Source organism: Medicago sativa, chromosome 3 (assembly GCF_051527215.1).
Source record: "Medicago sativa cultivar Bolivia chromosome 3, Bolivia_mono, whole genome shotgun sequence".
Taxonomy (NCBI): domain Eukaryota; kingdom Viridiplantae; phylum Streptophyta; class Magnoliopsida; order Fabales; family Fabaceae; genus Medicago; species Medicago sativa.
Window position 1 is genome coordinate 21,996,123 of NC_140751.1, and position 24,171 is coordinate 22,020,293.

Here is a 24,171-nt window from a genome sequence, read left to right on the forward strand (position 1 = left end):
TCACCACAACATATTTGGAATTTTGGGCTTGAGGTATTCCTTGATTTCTGTTTTCTTTCTTGATACCACATTAATGCTCCACATTTTGAACACTCCTAATTAGGATCACCTATATTACCATATACTGTTTGGGAATCTGTCAGTTTTTAACATAATTGTTGATCAGTAATACACCAAGATAAACCAAAACAATAAATGTCAGTATTAAATAAATAAAAAAAGCACATACCCTGCATTTCACTTTCAGCAATGTCTTGAATTTCTTCATCACTGTTGCTATCTGATTGTGTATCATCAGATGGATTAGAATCATTATCATCTGAACAGTCATCTTGAGATACATCTTCTTGATCTGGTTGTGGAATAGCGTGTGACATGGCAGCAAAACAGTCAGCATCAGTTTGAATACGTTTGCGATGCATTCTAACCTGATGTTCGGGATCAATAACTGGTGTAGGTTGAGTTGAAGTTTGACCTTGCTCAGATTGGTTTTGAGCATTGTGTTTAGCACTTGTATTGGTATGTGGAGCAGACTTTCGCATAGAATCCATCAATGATGTATAAAGAGAAGGAACAGATACTGATGCAGCCTGAGTGCTTGATGTTTTAGGAGTTCTGGTTGTTGCCTCCAATGACAGCAACAAGAGTGACAACATTCATTTTGGTTTGTAGTTGATCAGATGTGAAAAACTTAAAACCTGGTTGAATGTTTCTTGCCAAGGGAATTTGCATATAAGTGTGAGATTCCTGTATAGGTCAAAACTGTTTAGAACTCGTGGCTTCATACTGCAGACCACTTAAATTAGCAACGTTCGTAACATTACTGTGATGCAACTCCTTAGTCTGAGAGTTTGAGGAAACTTTTTTCTTGGAGTTACCAAATGATATGTTAGATTTGCTAACATGGTGATCAACATAGTAATTGCTTGAGAGCATGTCAGATGTAAAGAACTGAAAACCCCTTCCAATATTTCTTGAAGTGGGATTTTGCATATTAACACCTGATTCCTGTCTCCTACCGGAATCCATAGCAATAGGGCTTGAAAAATTCTCCTTCTGCAAATTAGTATCATTGCAAACATATTTCTGATGTCTTAAATGAGTTTCATTGATGGTTGGTTGATTAATTATGTGGATATTTGTGACCCTATTCTTTAAAGGCTCCCAATCAGCCTTGCTATTGTTTCTCAGTTCATCAGTTGTGTGAGTCTGTTTTCCATCATCAATAGTATATGAGAACTGGTTTAGCAGGTTAATGCCAGACACATGTCTCCTACCAATTTGATTAGAATGATGTGTTGTGGATAAAATAGTAGAGACATTTGTATGGTTGTTCTCATGACTATTTGGGCTGAAATGTACATGACGTTGTGCGGCATTTTGGGTGTTATTTGGCATTTTGGGTGTTATGTGTGGAAGGAGTATCAGTTTCATTAGTTTTAGATGTATGGGGCCTTTTCTTGGCCTTTACATGCGTTTCTGCATTTGATAGACAGTTTGCATTGCGTTTGATGCTGACATGTGTGTGATAAGAATTTGTTTGGGTTGGCTGGACATTTTCAGTATAGTTACCCAACAGATTGCCTCCAGACAGTTTTTGACATGATTGAGTAGTTTGAAATGTTTGGTTACCTTTAACATATTGAATAGCAGTATTATCTCTGGACTGAGAATATTGTGGAGTAGTTAACCTGTTAACTGTTGCGGAAGTAATATTAGAAAGAGGGGTTTTTCTTTTTGCATCACTCGTTGAGTCCTTTGTAGTCTTCTGCCATTTTCCCACCCTTCTTTGTCTAGCTTCAGCAGTCTTAGCATCCAGTGACTCGCCTGATTTTTTCATAATCTGTGAATATACAATCATAACATGATTAACATTATGTTAACATTAATGATGTAAAAAAAAAACATCCACAGTGCATCCTAAATGTATCTTATAAAATCTAATAGATGATGTAAAGTTAAGACATCTTTGTTGGCATTGAACAATGGTAGTGTATTGCTGCCACTAATTTAAATGACTGAAGTACAATTGGGAATGTTAAAAGCATCTACATTGAAGAATAAGAATAACAGAAGTGATTATTAAATTCTATGGAGTAAGTGGAGTTAAAAATCATACCTGGAAATGCAAATGAAAAATGTTAGGATAGTAAGATGTTCAGGTTGGCATGATGAGAGTGTTGAAGACAATGTCGGGGTTGTGACTGGTAAACCCTTTTGTTGAACTATTTTATTAAAATAGTAGGGTACATTAAAATAATGATGAAAATAAATAAATAGTTGGTCATAAGTAAAATATACTACAGAGACTTATTTTTTTTCAACGATATAAAGTACAAATATAAGATTTAGTTAAATATAATATTTAATCTGGTTTGTTTCTATTACATTGGAACAATTTTTTTAGTTATAATATAGTTATAAGGTAAGTATTTCAAGGAATAAGAATTGCAAGGTAAAGGTATTTTTTTATAATAAAAAAAAACAAACAAAATGGTGTGAAAGGTAAGTAAAAGAAGGAAAAGTGGGAGCTAAGGTTCATACACTTTAGGTGATGCACAATGGTATATAATTAAAATAGGAATAAAAGAGTAGAGGATTAGAGCTATGTCTTGTGCAGATCAAAGCTGTCAAATAATAGCCTTTCACTTGATAAGGTGGGGGTGTCTTTGAGAAAAGAGATTGAAATTGCATTAAATGGTTTGCAGAAAGCATGGCTGGAGTGTTGAAGCATGTGTCTTGTCATTCAGGAAGCTAGCTGGCTTCCGTCAATGTAACTTCCCTTGGAAGATAAAGTTAGTAAACAATAGACTAATTGACAATTGTTTATTAAAAATATGTAACTCAATCAATGAAAATAAAATTGTTTTTATCTATTAAAAATAAATCTCGCCAATGATATTTTATAACTTGAACATAAGTAGTTACTAAGATAATGGTTGCTTGAAAAAAGGGTTTAGCATTTGGAAGCTCATATAGTGGGGTACCATTGATGAATTCATTCCCTATAACTTTTAAAAAATAAGATTATTTAAATTCATATAAGTGACACGTAGACTGACTTATGATAATATGAATTGGTAGTGAATCTCAATCAGTATGAGGCTAACTTTGAATTTATGTATCCATATATACATGAAGGTTCTTGGTAAATTTGTTACAAATTATAAGGTGGAAATTGAAAAATGGTAACCAAAATATATAGGTAAATATAGGTATGTTTGGTATGAATATTAAAATCATAATGAGAGATGACCAAACCGTTTGTATAATGAAGGTGGAAGTTGTAAGTTTATAATATGAAGAACTCCTAATGACAACTACCATCATAGTTTTTTAGTTTGTAAGTTAATTTTAATTATTATGATTTAATGTATATTTGATAATTTGTATAGATTGAAATACAACTATTACATATCAGAACAGTGTTGGAAAAAGATATATGATACCCAAAATCTATAGGTATATATGGTTTCAATATTAAATTGATAATGAGAGATGATTAAACCGTTTCGATAATGACGGTGGAAGTTGTAAGTTTATAATATGCAAATGTTAATGACAGTGGATATATGACCTGTTTTTGGATATATAACTAGATTTTAATGTTTATGATTTAATATGCATAAAGTTTAAGTTAATTTGTATATCTGTAATATAACTATTACATATCATAACAATGTTGTTGAATAAAATGATTTAATATAACTATTGCATTTAAGGTGGCAACCTAACTTGTTTGCCAATAAGTAATGATATGTTTGTGAAGTGCAAGCAAGTATAATGAAAACGACTAAATGATTATATAAGGCAACATAAACATATGGGATTAGTAGGAAAGTAGCAAAATGATGTCTAGCATATCTTGGGATTTCAGCATACCCAAGTTAATACCCAAATTCATTAGTTACAAAACATAGAAGCAAAATAAAAGTTAGATCACATAGGAATAGTGGATGAGTAATACATCAAAGCACTTTGTAACACTTCTCTATGCAGATCACAAAAAAAAAGGAAGCACACTTGAAAGCAGCCTCCTATTTCTTCTCCTGTTTGATGAGCTTAACCCTCTTGGATGAGGAATGCTTGGGAGGGATGAGTTCATGATGTGTTGCAGTCTGAGGTCCAGCATCAGCAGACTTGTGCTTTGTAGCAATGTTCTGGCCAACAGGGGAATCATTGGCGAGCTCAGCAATAGGATTGTTGCTTGTTGGTGTGAACTGGCTCAAAGTGTCCCAGTTCTTGGAAAGGTCAGAATGCTTGAGACTGCTTAGAGGAGTCAGTTGGCTAAGATTATCTGGATCAAACTCAGCTGATCCAGATATCTCATTTTGTATGCAAATAGACAATAACAAAAACAGGTTAGCAAGATTGCAATACAAAATATATTTGTAGTTTATGTCAAATTAAAACCTGCCACCAGAAATGCTATATTTGTAAATCAATATGAATGTTTAGATGAATGGAGTATAGATTGGGTATCAAGTTACTAAAAAACATACAGTGGATACGGTAACAACATCGTCATCAACATTGATAGCATCAACAATATCTTGAATCATAGGAGTTGGGTCGACCTCAACAATTGCCGGAGCAGGCTGGTAGATATCATATTAATTAGTGTTAGTTGAGTAAAAGAGTGTATAAAACAAAATGGTGAGGGTTATAAAATAAAACCATAAGTTAGTGGACAAAGAATAGGTCAATAAGTTACCTCGTAGTTAGGAAATTTTGCCCTGACTTGATCAACAAAGGCTGGAGACTCTTTGAAACAAACAACAGAACATGATTTCCACCTTGGCTGCCACTTAACCTTGAAAACCATTGTCTTTTCAGCCAGGTCGTCCATGATAAGAGGGTACTCAAAACGATTAGTAATACCAGCCTATATTTACAAAGATGAAATCCATATCAAAAATAATGTTAGGTCACATTTTATGTAAAATGTAGCTTGAATTTGATGTAAGCAAAATGGAATCTTTGAGTAGATAGACCTGAATCATGTTCATGTGAAGTTGGGCAGCAGAAACTCCTAATAGCTGAGTAACTTCACGGTCCCACATCACAAAAGTTGCTTTCGCAAATTGATCAGAAACTTCAAGTTCAAGTTTGTACCTATGATATAACAATTGATAGTTAAGTGTTTGATCAAGATGGGTAAGCACATATGTAGGTGGTTTAATAGTTCTAAATACCTAACTATTTCAGTCTCAGTGTTGTGTCCATCTTCACAAGTATATGGAGGTTTGTCACCCTTTGCAATCTTAGGGCATTTGTGGCAAGCAAAGTAGTACAAGCCTAATTTGGTTGAGTTCACCTTTTCCACCATAGCCACAGTAACAACATAAGAAATCTGGGTAAAATAGTGGCAGTTGATGAGTCAATATATAATACAAAATAAGCGCCAAATAACATATGAGTATGAGCGACAAAACTAAAACCTGGTCAAGTTGGATAACTTCTGCGAGTGGCAAAACAGGAGTTTTTTCAAGCAAATCCTCTTCAGAAGTGAATTGTGAACTGGATGATGACTGTGTGCACATCAACTGACTTTGAGATTGAGCAACATCATTTCTAGGTAACCTGTAAATGAGTATAAACATATATAGGTCTCTATATGATGGTTGAAAATGTATAAAAAAGTATAGATTGGTTAAGTAGACCAACTCACTGTGACTTGAAATGCTTGATTTCAGCAATGTCCTCTTCATTGATAAATAGTTTTGTGAAAGAATAAGTGTTTGAAACACTTAGCGGAAAGCGACCTACATCATAATGAGTTTAGCAAGGTATAGAGTATTGTAAATAGAGTCTTAAAATGATACTCAAATTTGATGAAATATAGTAAGTAGCAACCTTCTTCCTTGATTTTGCAGTACTTCAACATTACCACTACAGGTCCAGCCTCCTTTATTTCATTGCTGAAACGGATAAACTTGGCAGCATACTCCTCCCAGAGAGTGCAATTAAGCGAAATGTCACTAAAAACACGAATATATACAAAGTCAATTGAATGATACAACATAATAAAATATATATCAATCTGAGCTATGTTTTAAACACCTTAGATCTTTCATTGTAAAGTTAACTTGAAGCTTCTTGCCAGTGCCTTCAGTCAGTTGACAATAGCCCATATCTTGAACAACACCAATAACATCTACAAAACCGGTAAAGTGAAGTTATAGTTAAACAAACTATAATACAACAAACATGCAGAAATACACCAAACTATAAATTTACTTACGAACTAAAAGGTCAGCTCTCCATTTTCCAGTCACAATTTCAGCAAAAGGTTTGAACTTGATGTTATCGTATGAGATTGTATGCACATTTTTTGTCACCAACACTGGTTCCACCGGTCCATTTTAGTTTGTACTTGTGATCAGAAGCTTTGAATGCTAAGTCATTGTTTGCTACATTAAAGTTACTCAAAGTATATGTACTATTCTCTTCCAGAATCTTGTCATAGACAGCTTTGTAACCAGTAGGAATAACAACTTGAATATCATTACCCTAGAACCGTATATATTAGTATGATAATAAAAGGGTAAAAACAAAACAAAAAAGTTGTATGAAAGTTAATATTCATCCCATCACCTTTGCATCAACAATCAACAGCTCCAAATGTTCCTTGCCATCCTTCACAACAGTCCATTTGTCCTTGACCTTAACAGCTAGTTTCCAAAAGTCCTTCTTGTCATTGACATCAAAAATGAGCTGAACTGGTCTTTCCTTAATCTTTGAATCTATGTTGAGTTCAAATAAGTATAAATGTAAAAGGATATTGAAATATGGTGTGAAAACTTAAAAAAAAAAAAAAGAATCTCTGTTAATGAAACTTTGATAGGATATCATCAAACTTTGATAACACATAGGTAACGGGTTTAAACACTCTTAAAAAGTTTAGGCATGAAAGCTTAGGCCTTAACACATAGGTAACGGGTCTAGACACTCTTAAAAAGTTTAGACACTCTTAACACATAGATAACACATAGAATCTCTCTTAATGAAAGCTTAGGCATGAAAATAAGGATAACATTTAGACACTCTTAAAAAGCAAATATCATAACCGATTAAAAACGTGATTTTTATGGATCCATATAAAGAAGAACTTACAACATAGGTAACGGATTTGAAATACAACCTGTTTCAACATCATTCAACATACAACATCTTTGTTTTTTTAACCAAACATCGTTCAAGATAAAAAAGTCTTCCTTAATATTTGTGCAATCACCTAAAACATCAAAATAAAAGGAATGGAGGGAGTACTTCTTATCGCTTTGACGTGGAGAGAGGAGATACAAATATATTCTTGTCTCATTTGTTCACACTATTATATGGACTTTGAGTCCAGTAAAAAAGAGGAGGTTTCACATTTGTCAATATTGTGATTAGATTAGATGAAGAAATACAACAAATCGTGGGATATTTTCTATAAAATAAATGGCGAAAGTCAATTGCTTCTTAAACTTATAATAATTGCACAAATAGTTATATTTAAAGGGAATTGTCTTTTCTTATTGTTTGTCCATAATAATTTACTCATGAATCAATTATTTTCAAATGTATCTTTCAAGTGATATGTTTTGGTTATTTTCCTATTTTTATCTCAAGAATCCATTTTAATGTTAGGAAGTTTGTTTCTCCAATTACCATTTTTCTAATTAGTTTATAAATTCTCATATTCTATATCCTCAAACTCTTTTCTGCTTCCTTTCTTCTAAATTCTTATGGCTATGCAATCACCTTCATCTTCCTCTTTATTTCCCCATGAGTTCACCTATCAAGTCTTCCTATGTTTCAAGGGTAGTGACACTCGATATGGTTTTACCGGAAATCTCTACAAGGCTCTTCTTGATAAAGGAATTCACACCTTCATTGATGATAGTGAACTTCAAAGAGGAGAAGAAATCACACCATCACTTGTCAAAGCCATTGAAGAGTCAAGAATTTTAGTTCCTGTATTTTCTATCAACCATGCCTCTTCTTCATTTTGTTTAGATGAACTTGTGCACATGATTTACTGCTTAAAGGAAAAGGGTCGTTACGTTTTTCCTGTTTTCTATTGTGTTGAACCTTCTCATGTACGACATCAGAAAGGTAGTTATGGTGAACCACTAGCTAAGTATGAAGAGAGGTTTCAAAATAACAAGAAAAATATGGAGCAGTTGCTCCAATGGAAGTTGGCTCTTAACCATGCTGCTAACTTATCTGGCTACCATTTTAATCTTGGGTACCTCTCTTCATTTCAATCCTCTTTTGCCATTTTCTGCAACCACACATAATTTCAATTAATCAATTAGAAAATTATTTCATCCTTAGATTAAATGATAAAGAGAAGTATATGTATTTGAAACAATTTAAATTAAATTATTACTATTATAATTTTACTATTATTATTATTATTATTATTATTATTATTATTATTATTATTATTATTATTATTATTATTATTATTATTATTATTATTATTATTATTACTACTACTACTACTACTACATGGATGTTATTTTGATTCTGATACATTTACTCATACTTGTCTGATTGACAGGAATGAATATGAACAGAAATTTATTGATATGATAGTTAAAGAGGTCTGCGGTAAGATCAGCCGCGCACCTTTACATGTTGTTGATTACCCTGTTGGACTTGAGTCTCGAGTACTCCAGGTGAATTCACTTCTGCATGTGGGAAATGATGATCGAGTTTACATGATAGGGATCTATGGAACAGGAGGAATAGGTAAAACAACACTTGCCAGAGCAGTTTATAATTTGATTTCCAATCAATTTGAATGTTCGTGTTTCCTTCACAATGTATGAGAGATTTCAGTTAAACATGGGTTAGAACATCTCCAGAAGCAGCTCATCTTCGAAACCATAGGAGTGGAAATTCAAGTGCAAAATGTCAACGAAGGTATTCCAATCATAAAACAAAGGTTACATCAAAAGAAGGACTTGATTGGTTTGGTCTTGGCAGTAGAGTCATTATTACCACAAGAGACAAACACTTGCTACAATGTCATGAGATAGAACAAATATATGAAGTAGATGACTTAAATGAGGAAGAAGCTCTTGAATTGATGAAGTGGGTAACTTTTAAAAGCAACATAATTGATTCAAGTTACGACGATATTTTGCACCGTGCAATTAGTTATGCATCTGGCTTTCCATTAGCTATAGAAATAGTGGGTTCCAATTTGATTAAGAAGGGTATAGCAGAATGGAAATCTACATTGGATAAGTATGAAAGGATTTCACATGAAGAGATCCAAAAGATACTTAAAGTAAGCTTTGATGCTTTGGACGAAGAAGAGAAGAGTGTCTTTCTAGATATTGCTTGTTGTTTTAAAGGGTGTAGATTGACAAAGGTTGAAGAAATACTCCATGCTCACTATGGTCATTGCATAAAACATCATGTTCGAGTGTTGGTTGATAAATCTCTCATAAAGATTACTTGGGGACACATGAGTTGCACAAATGAAGTGACGTTACATGACTTGATTGAGGATATGGGCAAAGAAATTGTGCGACAAGAATCAATCAAAGAACCTGGAGAACGCAGTAGATTATGGTTTCACCAAGATATAGTTCATGTTTTAAACGAAAATACGGTGAGTAAGACTAATATTTATGAGCAATTCGATTTTTATCTTTAGGCATGATTTTCCTCTTTTTGCACAACTTTTACTCTTAATTATATGTAAATTTCTATGTGTGCTGAAGTCTTGTCTAAATTATGGTTGAAGGGGACCGGTAAAGTTGAAATGATATATCTGAATTCCCCCTCATTGGAAGTTGTAATAGCCTGGAATGGAAAGGCCTTCAAGAAGATGAAAAATCTCAAAACACTTGTCATTCAAAGCGGTCATTTTTCCAGAGGTTCCCGACATTTCCCAAGAAGTTTAAGAGTATTGGAATGGCAGAACTATCCTTCAGAGTCTATATTATCTAGATTTTTCAACAAGGCAAGTGACATAAGTTTATTTTCCAATCATGTATATCTATAACTTCCCTTTGAGATTCTTCATTTGATTTTTATTTATTTTTATATTTTTTGTTTATGCAGAAGTTTGAGAATATGCAAGTTTTGAAGTTCGACAATTGTGAATATTTAACACATATATCAAATGTCTCCTGTCTCCCAAATTTACAAAAATTTTCCTTTAAAAATTGTGAAAATTTAATGACAATTGACAATTCTATTGGATTCTTGAATAAACTTGAAATCTTGAATGCCAAAGGTTGTATCAAGCTGATGAGTTTTCCACCTTTGGAGCTGACTTCCCTTAAAAAATTAGATATTTGTGATTGCAAGAGTCTTCAAAGTTTTCCTGAAATATTGGACAAGATGGAAAATCTGAAACACATTTGTATTTCTGGAACTTCCATTGAAAGCTTTCCGATTTCTTTTCAAAATCTCACTGGGCTTATTTCGGTATTTATAATGGGAAGTGGAATCTTTAGGTTGTCAAGTATCATATGTAAGATGCCAAATTTGTCGCGTATTTGGGTTCAGGGTTGTCGTCTATTACTACCATGTGTTAATGGTAAACTGAGTTCTACAATGTCTTCAAATGTCGAATTTCTTGATCTCGTAACAAACAGTCTCTCGTATGAATGTCTTCCAATAGTTCTCATGTTGTGTTCTAATTTGAGATATCTAGACTTGTCTATACATAATTTCAAAATTCTTCCCGAATGTCTCAAAGAATGTTGATTTCTACATAGTCTTAGATTGGATGATTGCAAGTTTCTTGAAAAAATTAGAGGGATTCCGCCAAATCTAAAATGGTTGTGTGCATTATGTTGTGAATCATTGAATTCCTCGAGTAGAAGTATGCTCCTAAATAAGGTATCATTGTTTTTACTTGCATAAATATTTGATTTTATATTTTGGAATTTATAATGAAATTGATGATATCATAAACTAACAGGGACTACATGAGTCTGGATGGACCAATTTATGGTTTCCATCAAAAAATGAGAGGATTCCGAAGTGGTTTGAATACCAAAGCAGCGTACCAACGACCATTTCTTTCTGGTTTCGTAACAAGATCCCTTCCTTAGCTCTCTTCTTTTCTACAAAATCAATGCATAATATCAAGGATCCAAACAATAGAGCTCTTTCACTTAGATTCAATATTTTCCTTAACGGCCGGGAATATATCTATCGGTTGGATTACTGGAATTGTTGGATACAAAAAGATCACATTTACCTATCTGATATGGATTTGAAAAGACGAGTTCAACGGAGGAAGAGCTACAAGACACTCGAATCTGAATTGTGTAAAGAACTTTTTAAAAATGAATGGATCCATGCGGAGCTTACGGTTGAGATTGAGTGGAAAAATTATTTGAAATCGAAATGTGATGGGGATGAGGTGATGAAATACTACAACACAGAAATGGGAATCCATGTGTTCAATGAGAAAAGCAACATGGATGATATCAGATTTACCAGTCCATGTAGAAAGAGAAAATTTGGTGAACATTTCAATGTTTCACAATCACGATTGAAAAAGCAAAGATTTTCGGACATGGAAGTTTTTGAGATAGAACTTGTGGAACAACAATATCGTATGGCTTTATTGTCACTGCAATAACAAATGTACTTTACTAATTGCTACAAAAACAACATGCAACTCTATTTGTCAAGGATGTGATTCAGGTGCATTATTTTCTAAAGAAGCTAAATTAGCTCACCCTAATTAGCACCGGGGAGAATTAAACGAGACCAGGAGCACACTCTCAAGTCCCAAACCAATACCACCAGGCCAACTCATGTGGGTTATTCAGGTGCATTATTTATATTATTATTGTGACTTCTGTTTATTATTGAATTTTTTTTTTAATGCTTCTAACATCATTTCTAACTTTCATATATCATATAGCCCAACAGATCTTGGATACGCTCTGATACCATATGAGAAATTGTTGTTCGGCCTAACACAACACCTCCATAAAACCGACTTGTAAGGTGAAGATTGCCCTCACTTATAAACACTTCTTTAGGCCATATCATTTCCAATGTAGGACTCTTAACAAACTTCTCACACCGTTTTTTCGTTTTCTGTTTATTTGTTATTGCAGGAACATGGATGGCATTTCTGACTTGGCACTATTATATGTAGAAGATGCTCCTTTGGTGTGTGCTTCGTTTTCTGTTGTGACATGTATGTGTGTATGTTTTTATTGAGATATTTTTTTGCCTTTCTTATCCTTCAAATTACCGATCCTTATAAAAAGAGAAAATTATGTGATGATGATCACTATTCACAAAATTTAAGATCAACCACAAAATCATCTGTTGGTGAAAATTCAGTCTTATTTTTACAAATACAAGTTTATGAATAAATGTGAAACTGGTAATGTAATGGTTTCATTTCTTTCTACTCCAGCGATGCATTCATTGGATGATATCATGCGTGTTGCGAATTCGGTGAGAAAACACACCAATAACAATCTTGCTGTGTGGAACAAGCGATAGTCAAGCAACCAAAATCAAAGTGTATGGAACAATTATAAACACAAGCCAAAAGTAGAAAACAGCGAGAGAGAGAGAGAGAGAGAGAGAGAGAGAGAGAGAGAGAGAACAGAAGAGAGAACACAAAAGAATCTGTTGACCTAGTTCGGTCCAAATTGACCTAGTCTGGGGGAGAGAGCAGCCCTCCGTTTCACTATATGATGAGTAACGTCACAAAAGAGATGTCAATGAGTTACAAGAATAAGTCTCCCGCCTAATTCTACCCAAAGTCCCAATCTCTTCCCGTAGCCAAGAGACTTAATCCTAATAGTGTTTCCCAAGGTGAATCAACCCTCAAACCCTAGTGTTTGTTCCAAAGAGACAAACTCTATACAAACCCTAGTTTTGTTGTTGTCTTTCTAAACCCTTGTTTCGGTCCCCTCTATCTCAAGGTTTACATCTGACACAAAGTCTATATTTATAGAGAAATATAACTCATAAATTTGGAACGAATATCACACTGAAGATACGTTTCTTTTTTTTTTTTTCTTTCCTTCAGTGAAAGAATATTTGCATCAAAAATATAATATTCCCTTTCAAAATATATTTGCATCAAATCGTCCTTCATACGGTACAAAAATATATTTATTGTCCATAAATATATTTTCAGCACAAAATATATTTGAAACAAATCTTTTATATTTTTAGCAACAATATTCTCCATCCATCAAATTTTGAGTCATACTACAACATTCTCCACCTTGACTCTAAATTAGTGATGATGCCAATTTATCATCAACCACCATGCTGCTTTTTCCCTTGCTTCCCACTACACCAAGTAGCACCACAAGTTTACACCCTAACCCCTTCAGCCATCGGAATGTCTTCCGCCTTCTCGAAGGTCCTTGCAGTCCAACTACACTAGGAATTTTAGGTAGTTCCACAAGCATTTACCTTAACCTCTTCAGCCATAGAAATGTCTTCCGTCTTCTCGAAGAGTCCTTGCAGTCTAACTACACTAGGAGTTATAGGTAGTTCCACAAGCATTCACCATAACATCTTCAACACAGGACATCTCCCGCTTCCTTGAAGGTCTCCTTGCATCCAATCACCCTTGGCCTTTTTTTAGGGTAATCCCGCAAGCCGTGCTATACATTCTTCAACCTCCGGAATGCCTTCCGTCTTCATGAAGAAATCCCTTGCTCAGAATAGAGCATATCACCCAAGGTCCTCCATAGTCGTACCATTACCGGTGTGTTCAACTCCACCTCAAGCTGAGCGTACTCTACCTCAATTAACAAATGCGTACATCCCACTATGTCTTCAACCTTGAAACTCCACCTCAACAGGTAGATCATGAGTATTGTTGCCTCCGCCTCTCCAGACTGATCATGAGTATTCTTACCACCGCCTCTCCAGGCTGATGTTGAATGTTTAACGTCTCTCCAGACGACCACCGCTCCACTTGGCATCATTCTCAAGGTGAGGAACATGACCTTCTTCATCCTCCAAACAACACCACACCATCAGAGCAACCGCAACCTCAAGACGCACCTCAATGTTCTCAAAATCACCAATGATTTTCTGGAACTCCACAAGTAGCTCCATGATGGCCTTTGACTTTACCATCTTGAATGAGTAAAGTTGTTGCTTTAGGACTTGCCGATGAGCCAAAAACTTTGTCATATACAAATATTCGAACTTTGACCACATCGATGTCGCGATTGTATCCTTTGGTACTTCTCTCGAAACTTTATTCCCGAGGCACAAGACAATGACACTCCTGGCCTTGTCCACCATCTCGGTCTTCTCCGCTCGTGACATGGTGACCGGTAACGAACCTTCACCCTTCAAAGCTTTCTCACACTTCTGCTGTATTAACACCGCTTCCATCTTTACCTTCCATAACCCAAAATCGTTATCTTCGGTAAAATTCTCAATATCCCACTTTGAACCAATGATACTTGATTATCTTTTGACCCTTGCCCCACGGTGGGCGCCAATTGTTGCGAATTCGATTGAAAACTCACACCAATAACAACTTGATGTGTGGAGCAAGGGATAATCAAGCAACCAAAACAAGTGGGTAACAGTTATAAACACACGCCAAAAGTAGAAAACAGCGAGAGAGAAAATAAGAGAGAACACAAAAGAATAAGTCTGGGGGAGAGAGCAGCCATCCGTTTCACTATATGATGAGTATCGTTACAAAAGAGATGTCAATGAGTTACAAGAATAAGTCTCCCTCCTAATTCTACCCAAAGTCCCAGTCTCTTCCCGTAACCAAGAGACTCAATCCTAATGTTTGTTTCAAAGAGACAAACTCTATACAAACCCTAGTTTTGTTGTTGTCTTTCTAAACCCTTGTTTCAGCCTCCTATATCTCAAGGTTTACATCTGACACAAAGTCTATATTTATAGAGAAATATAACTCATAAATTTGGAACGAATATCACACTGAAGATACGTTTTTTTTTCTCTCTCCTTCAGTGAAAGAATATTTGCATCAAAAATATAATATTCCCTTTCAAAATATATTTGCATCAAATCGTCTTTCATACGGTACAAAAATATATTTATTGTCCATAAATATATTTTCAGCACAAAATATATTTTAAACAAATCTTTTATATTTTTAGCAACAATATTCTCCATCCATCAAATTTTGAGTCATACTACAACAATGCGTTAAACATTCAAGGGTTGTTATTTTGTCCTTGATACAAAATTGTGAGATTTGGTGCTTTAAAAAATTGGTGAGATTTTCTCACCCTCACAGGCTTGTTATTTGGTGCTAATCTTATTATCGTGTACTATCTTTTAATGATTGTTGTGATAACAAATACAATCATGTTTCTCTCTGTATTGTTTCCACTTACTAAAAATTTATTCAATGTAAGGCTTACCTTTTAACTAACTTTGATTATTTCCCTCAAAAAAAAAAAAAAAACTAACTTTGATTATTTGCTTACAGAGAATGGCCCAACTCTTTCACCATATATTTTAATAAATGAAAGAACTGTGGGTAGATCGTCGCAAGGATTAGGCTGAAACATCATAATATGCATTTGTTTATTCATTTTTGTTGAGGATAACCAATTTTGGAATTTCAGAAGCTGATGAACATAACACACTCAAAAGCATCAATAATGTATATACATATATGTTCTACTTAGCAACTTCAGATATTGTAAACCAGAACCAAGTTCACATGAGAACAGAAGTTATACGTGTTTGATTTTGCAGCAAAGGCAAGGTGGACGATACTGTCTAGAGGATTCTGCGGTGCAGTTTTTTCCCAAGAAATCGTATAAGCGTGGATGCACTGTAATATTTCCCTTGCTAGATAGCACTGTTTATGATTTATTTATTTTCCTGTGTTTTATTGTTCCTATTTTGTTTTATTTATTAATTATAATAAGGGGTTTATATTGTGGGGTCATGTGTTTGATATTTCTTTGTTTAATTTGAATATAATGGTGTTACTATTGTTGTTAAAATCCCGACTTAAATCCTAAAATTCAGGATTTTGCGACTTTCTTCACCTTCAACGACTCAAATCCATAGTAGAATCCTAAAATAGGCAAAATCCATCTATTTCGATTGCAATTTTATGATTTCTTATAAACCAAGTCATTTATGACTATATACCATTTATAACATATATTTTTTGGTAAAATTCATCGATTTGGATTGCAATTTTACAATTTCCTATATCGATTCTACAAGTCCTTGAGTAAAATCCTTCGATTTTGATTGCAATTTTACAAGTCCCGATTTTTCTATTCCCTTTCGACCTGAAGTAAAGTCCCGATTTTGACAACCTTGCCTCTGCTAATTTAAAACCAATTTGTAATCCATTGAATTTCTTGTATGGGGCAATGCACTTCCATTGGATCAGTAACATGACAGAAGTTTGTTTATTTATTTAAGAATCATTGTTTCTGAAAAAGCATTGCAGTACTATAATTGTAAATCTAATATTGACAGCTAACCTTGATTCAAAGTTAGATTAATTGTTGAAAGTGCTCCTTCATGACACCTTAGCATTATGTGCTCCAGTTTGAACTTTAGTATAAAAAAATGCTATGATTGGAAGGATTTATATGGTTTGCCTTTAATGTCCTTTATCCATGCAATACAGCTGAACAAATACCTTACTGTAACAACATCTATTTCTAGAGAAGCATGTCTTCCATGTTATGTGTCATACCCCAATTTTTGACCTAAGATACCACTGACACGTGTCTTGTAACCCCGACCAGCCTTTGTTTTTTCAGTCAAAAATTCGGCAGAGAGGTATTTTAATATACCTCATATTTGGTTCCGAGTCGGGCCCTCTTCTCTCAATTTTTATTTATTATTACTTTTTAGTTAATTACTTTTAGATTTTAAGATTAATTATTTTTAGTTGTTATTATAATAATAATTATTATTATTATTATTATGTCCATAAAAATCCAATTAAATCCAAAATATCTAACACAGCTCAACACAGGCTGTAATGTCCCCTTAATCCTGTAATGTCCCCTTAATCCTGTAATGTCCCCTTAATCCTGGCCATGACAGTATCTGTTGTTGCTTTTACAAACTCAATGTCTCATCCAGCTCTCTATAAATACAAGCAAAAGAACCTCCCAAAAGACACACAAATTTTTCCAGCCTGCAAAATCAAAAACGGACCGCTTGAGTTTACCTCTCATCATGTTTCAAACAGACAGTTCCAACCAATGAACAGTTTGAAATCACATTTTATTTTCTCGAAAGTGTCATCCCCCAGTGTGTCTGGTCGAGAGGTGTCACTAAATTTTTTTGTCCCCGTTAAGCTATCGTTTCGAACCAATACGATAGCGGACAATCTCCTTCCCCAGTGAAACTGCATTCCCCTAGCGGAGTCGGATCCCTCTCTTCAACAAACTTGGGTATCCCGTTGTTGTTTCTCGTCTCATTCAAATCATCTTTGTCATCCTGCATTCATAATTGCACTACATGCATTCACAATATCTTAGGATCAAAAATAGGTGCTACTTTGTATTTAAGTCTCTTCGTGTTATACCCTAATTATGGGCCTAAAAATACTGACTCAATTCTTCTTTTCTTGCATATTAAAACCATCCAAAGGGTTCTTCTTGCATTTCAAGTCATTTGATTTGTCTCTGATCAATTGCATCTTTCTTTGCATCTTATTTCAATATTATTTACAAAATTCATGAAAAAGGGTATTTTAGTCATTTCCTGCATTCAAACCCACTTTAGTCCTTGAAAATTATTTGAGTCTTTTCAATTGGTTTGTATAAGTCCTTGTTTCAATCTCATGTTAAAGTCCATTTCAAAAATTGCATTTGAGTCATTTTGAGTCAGTTCAGCCCCTAAGGGGCATTTTAGTCATTTCTCATGATTAAAACTTCTTCTAATCCCTAAAAAATTGTCTCTGAGGCTTTTAATTTTCTTGTATAAACTCTTGCTTTAATTCCCTGTTAAAAACCATTTTAAAATTGCATTTGAGTCATTTTAGTCCCTAGGGGCATTTTGGTCATTTCACACGAAATTTTGACAGAGAGAGGTTACTTTAAAGTACCTCATTTAGTAGTTGGTTCGTTTTAGTCCATTTTGTGTTTTTTATGTGTTTCACTTTACGTTATTTTCCATTTACCAATTTTAATTCAATTTTATTTTTAATTTTCATTTTAGTCCTCAAATTTCTAAAATTGCACTTTGGTCCTTTTTTTTTTCTCATTTCAGTCCTTAAAATCTTTAAAGTTTGCCTTTCTAATAATTTTTTTTCCTTTCTTTCATTTCAGTCCATAAAATCTTTTTCAGTTTCAATTTTAGCCCTTTAAGTCTTAAAAATTACATATTAGTCCAGTTTGTCAAAATTGCAGTTTGGTCCTTGTACTTTCGAAATTGCAGGAAGGTCCTTGAGCCAAGTTTAGTCCAAAGCAAGTCCAGGATACGTGGCAAGCCCCCATTGGCCTACAAGTACACATGTCAGCTATAAATAGGCCACCTAATCAATGCAACAGTACCAATCATCAATCACAATTCGCCAACTCAACAAACACCTTCATCATTTCTCTCTCTTCTCCCAAAGATCAAAACCGTAACCGTTTCTCAAGAACACGATGAAGTTCATGAAGAACTTCATCACCAAACCATGAACCCTAATTTTCCAGAACACAAATCCACACCAATTCATCACAAATTCTTATCAATTTCAACACACAAAACTCAATCCAACAACTACGTAACAAAATCAGTTCGAATTAAAAACAATTTGTTTCGCAGTTCTCAGAGATTCAAAGTGAATCTTCATCATCGAACTACAAGCTCTGCAATTCCAACACCGAATCATCCAAAGGACGAATCAGTGTGATCACAGAGACGAAGAGGTGAGAATAAGAGGAATCGAAGAAAAAACCAGTTCGACAAATTCAGAGAAACGAAGAGTGAGAAGACGAAGAAACTTCGATTTATTTTCGAAGTTTGAATCAAGGAGTTCACCAGAGGCAAGAAGAAAGCATCAGAACATTTTCTTACCGTTCCTTTTGCTCGAATCTCCGATTTCCAACAGGTAAACCCTCAGATCCTTCTTCTTCTTTCAAAATTCCATGCTCTGCCATTTACCAGTGCCTTTCATGCTTAAATCAGTGTAGATCGAAGCACTTTAAACTGTTTTCTTCAAAAAAAAAGTATCAAGATTCAAAACGTTTTGAAACCGTAAAGGTTTAGGTCCGATCTACACTGATTCGTAGAGTTTTTGTGATTTACAATTTGAAATTTGTGTTCATTGTGAAAAAACGAGTAAAAAGATGTGTAGATCGGAGAAGTTAGGGTTCCGTCACCGTCATCTTCGCCGGCGGTGGTCAAATCCGCCGGAGAAGACGACGGAAATCTTAGAGAGAGGGAAGAGCGTTTAGGTTTAGAGAGAGAAATGAAGGGAACAAATGAGGCTAAACCGGCCTCTTATGTTTATAAAGGGGAGTGAACCAGACCGGTTCACCTGAACCAGTCTGGTTCGTCCTTGAACCTTGAGTTGCCACCGTTAGATCTAGGTTAGGCTTGATCTGGATCAATCCAACGCCCCTGATGTGTTTGGATGATCCAGATCCATTTCAATCTTTGGGCCTGGGTTTGGTTTTGCTATGGATTTCGTTTCACCTCTATTTCTTGCTATTTCAATACTGTGTTTTAATTTTTACACCACCGCCTTGCCAAAAATTCTTGTAAAAATCCCATAAAAATTTCCTACATGTTCTTGACAATTTTCTTGACATTTTTGTGATATTGTGATGTGTTAAAACCTGAGGGAAAATACATGTGGTATTTCTTGCTAATTGTTCACTATTTTTGTTAAAATTTGTGAAGTTTTGCATGTTCTTGAGTCTAAAAAAAAATCCTTTAAAATTCTAAAAATTCATGTATATTTCTTGTTAGTCTTGTGATGTTTTTGTGATGATTTTGCATATTAAAAGTTGATAAAAAATAATGTGATGCTTTTCTTGCTATCTTGTGATGTTTTATATTAAAAACTTGGGAAAATATGCACAATTTTGACTCCAATTTTTAGTGTATGCTTGTGAGTTGGGATGTGTGGATTGGGGATTGATTTGTCACTATTTGGATGAGTTTCTTGCTGTATGTGAATATGTGTGGTTAATTACTTGCCTTACAAGGCAACTTAAATGTTTGTTAGTGAAAATAAAGTGCCAAATATGCCTAAGACACATCATAATTCTTGACTTGAATGTGTTATCATAATTCTCACATAATTGATATAATAAAACCTTTAGAAAATTGTCATGATGTGAGGATTATTGGTCATATACTTGTTTTGATGTCATGATAAGTTTTAGGTATATCTTGCCACTTTTAGGTCAAGGGTTTCATTACTTTTTGTCAAGTTTTTTTAGTGTTTCTTTTGCTCATAATTTCCATTCTATTATGCCTTATACTACTAACCACTTTACTTCATGTTTCATACATTACACAAGCACCTCATCCTCCATCTTATACTCTTTGTTTTTATTTTCTTGCACCTTAAAATTCATGCAAAAGTTAGAATGTAAAACCTAGGAATTCTTGTACTTTACCTTATGCTTTTAAATTCTTTCAAGACCATAGAATGTAAACTAGGGCATATGTAAAGGACAATGGACTCTAATGATGTACACCAACACAAGCACCGACACATGCACACACATCACATGGATACTTTAGATGTATGCTTAGGGAATGCATGTTTAAGTGTATGCTTAGGAATCGCGATACTTAGAAAAATTCTCTTTTCAAAAAATATGAACAACTTCACTCAAATCATTTTCTAAATAAACTTTGGGATCAAAATCCCATTGATTTTCCCTTTATTTTCTTAAACAAAAATCTTAATGAATTTTAATCATACTTACACTCTTTTGCAAAATAACTAATCCCACCTCACATTTTCCAAATCTTATGCCCTTGAGGCCTCTCTCTCTTGTTCTTCAAAATTCCATTTTCAAACTTAAAATCTGAAGGTGAGAAAAACACAAGAAGGGGGGTTGAATTGTGTTTTAGAAAAATTCTTCGTTTCTCCTAAAAACTGAACACACTGATCAGAAGCTAAGCGAGACAGCTTCTGAAGTGATAATCAGAATCTAAATGCAGCGGAATAAAACAGAGAGAGAGAGAAGAAGAACGACACAAAGCAATTATACTGGTTCCTTCCACAATCCGGAAGTAGTCCAGTCCCCCTTGCACTTCCAAGGAGATTTCACTATGAGTAATATCTGATTACAAATGCTCAAGCACACAAGCAAGAGACTTCCAATGCTCAAGCACACAAGCAAGAGACTTCCTTTGCTCAAGAACACAATCAAGAGACTTCCTGCTCAAGCACAACTGCAAGAGACTTCCTAACTAAACAAAATTACACAGAAAATTGTTTAAGGTTGAACACTTGATATACAATCAGAGGTGCTCACAATACAAATCAGATACAGACTCAATGGACTTAAGAATTTCTAAGATATGACTTTGAGACACAGAAATTCTAAGTGAATGCAGAACAATTTCAGCAGAGGTTTGGTACTTGTGAAAATCTTGTGAGTCTTTCGTTCAGCGTTCTTGCATTACCAATTCTCTAGGTCTTCACTCCTTTATATAGAGGTGTGAAAGAGACGTTGTGAAATTGCCAGCACACCAAAGAGTCGTTGTTGAAGCTTGATCTTTCACCAATGATCTTTTGCCTGATTTGGTTGTTGTCCTATGAAGAACAAATTTGAAATCCATTCCTTATCCAAAGGAACATCTATGCAGGCGAAACCGTATTCTCGAGCTGTTTTCTTGTCCTGTAGCGCGGACACAAAACAGAGTAGTGGAGAACGTGGTTGTACAATTCGTACAAAGTACAATGTCAACGCTTTCGTCCAAATTGCAAACACACGCCTTCAAACACCTTTGAAATGACCGTTGCAAACTCCACTAATCCTTTGTTTGTGTTTTCGAATCCAATAGACAGCTTTTGCATTGATAATTCTTCAATTCTTGATTCTTTGCAAATCCAGTTGATATTCAGCTTCTGGTGAAATGGCTTCTGATGAGGCAGCTTCTGATGATGCAGCTTCTGATGAGATGACTTCTGCAGCTTCTGATGATGCAGCTTCTGAACTTCTTGTCTACAGGAGCACTATTCCAACTTCAGAAGCGACTTAACTTCAGGAGCACTATCCTTACTTCAGAAGCGACTTAACTTCAGGAGCGCTTTTTCTCTTCAGTAGCAAGTTGCCTTCAGGAGCGTCCAAGCTTCAAATTTTTGTTGTTTCCTTAGCTCTTTATTTGCTCATTCAGAACCAATGATGATGTAACTTTATAATTATGGTCCTGTACACTTGAACAAATATTAGCTAGTCCAATTTACAATTTTTAATACCTTGTTATCATCAAAACTCTTTAAGGTTCATTGTTAAACACATTTTGTTCCAACAATCTCCCCCTTTTTGATGATGACAAACAAAAGTATTTAAAATTGATCAATTGTTGTTAATCTAATTAACAAGTTGACTTTGGGGTTCTGAGGTTTGTAAGCTCAGAATCTGAGGTTTGTAAGCTCAAACTCCCCCTGAGTCTGATAGTCTTTAAGGTGAGGTTTGTAAGCTCCCCCTAAGTTCTATCCAGGTTAATTAAATTCATTTTTCGCGCAATAATATTATCAGAGCTTAAAAACAAAATTGAATCATTGAAAGAATTAACTTATAGATAAGAAGAATGATTCAATTAATTTTACTTGAATTTTGATACTCCTTCGTTCGTTCATAGCTTATACCAATAAGGTAAAAATGATAGAAGTTTTTCAAAAATTTCAAATGCCATTAATGGGGCTCAGAGCCTTTAAATACTTGTCACATATACTCCCCCTTTTGTCATTATCAAAAAAAATGAAATAAATTTAAGCAAAAAAGACAAAAAGATATGAGAAAAACTCAAACATGAGAGAGTATAATAGGAATTGAACTAAATAAATCAGAGCAAAAAAAATATGAACATGTATATTCAATTGTCAGAAGTAGCTAAATAGTCAGAATTAGTAAGCATTCAGAAGCAAGAGAAATAAGACAAGATGGTTTCAGAAGCAAGGACTAAGAAATTTTAAAACAAACAACAAACAAAACGAAAAACACAAGGGTGTGCAACTAAGGGTTGGTTTGTTGTTGTTTCTTCATCTCTTCCATTTCTTCAATCTTCTTCTGCAACAGTTCTTCAAGTTGTTGTTGCCTCTGAAGAAGAGCTTGTTCCCTTTCTCTAGCTTCTTGCTGCTGCTGTGTCATCTGTTTCTTCAGAAGCTTACACAACTTGGCTTCTCTGGTCAAGTAATCCGTTTCAAAGAAGAAAGGCTGGTTTGCCAAGAGCAGTGTAGAACTTCTTACTCTAAGACTCTGATTCACATGCTCCATTACCCTTCTGACTGATGCTTGCTTGACTCTGATGCATTTAGCCTTGATTTCTTCGATAAGCTCAGCTGCCCGGTTCTGAAGAGATGCCCAGGAGTCTTCATATGCACTTGTGAGATCAATTGTCCTTCTTTGATCCACCAGATTATGCATCTGACTCAGAATTGTCAGAAGCTCAGAATTAATATATCCAGATTCCAGGATGTTTGAGGGTGGTTGTTCAAGGATTTCAAGATCAGAATCACTGATTTCCAAATCTTGAACAGGGTTAGGAACTGGAATGGTAAAGTGTGTTTGTGTGTTTGAAGATGAAGGCTGGTCAGAGGCAATGTGAGTGGTAGAGGTTGAGGCTTGAACATTGACTAGAGAGATGTCAACATCCATGGGAGTTGGTTCTGGGGAGTGTTCAGGTAAAGGTTGAAATTCAGTTTCAGTTTGTGGTTGTTGTGGTGAAGATGATGTTTGAGTGTTGAGTTGGGGGTCAATGGTAGCTGTTGGTGATTGTGGGGGTGTTGTGGGTTTATGTGGTTCAGGTGTTTGTTGATGGGGGTTTTCTGAAACAACATTTTCAGAAGCAGCTGCTTCTGGAGTTGTTTCAGAGGCCTTTTCTGAGGAAAACTCAACATTTTCTGGAGGAATCATGTTGAGAGGTTGAATGTTAAGAGGTTGAGGGTGAAGGCGAAAAATAGTATCAATGACTCTTTCTCTCTGCTCAGCCAGTTCAGCCAACTTCTCATTAATTATGTGACCAACTGGTTCATAAGTAGTTGACTGAGAG

General features: G+C 34.8%; 2 pseudogenes across 2 annotated transcripts; one reads left to right on the plus strand and one right to left on the minus strand.

The window, feature by feature from the left end:
- Window positions 1-4,443: 4,443 nt before the first annotated feature.
- On the minus strand, window positions 4,444-6,873 carry LOC146936392 (uncharacterized; annotated as a pseudogene). The gene is made up of 11 exons (XR_015029970.1): window positions 6,861-6,873; window positions 6,598-6,746; window positions 6,245-6,513; window positions 6,064-6,157; window positions 5,857-5,981; window positions 5,672-5,765; window positions 5,442-5,583; window positions 5,196-5,353; window positions 4,995-5,115; window positions 4,715-4,885; window positions 4,444-4,598 (listed from the first exon to the last, which is right to left on the minus strand). The product of XR_015029970.1 is annotated as an uncharacterized LOC146936392 (transcript).
- Window positions 6,874-7,564: 691 nt separating this feature from the next.
- LOC146936393 (disease resistance protein RUN1-like) lies at window positions 7,565-11,845 on the plus strand (annotated as a pseudogene). Its single transcript, XR_015030578.1, has 4 exons — window positions 7,565-8,236; window positions 8,555-9,616; window positions 9,752-10,857; window positions 10,940-11,845. The product of XR_015030578.1 is annotated as a disease resistance protein RUN1-like (transcript).
- The last annotated feature ends 12,326 nt before the right edge of the window (window positions 11,846-24,171 follow it).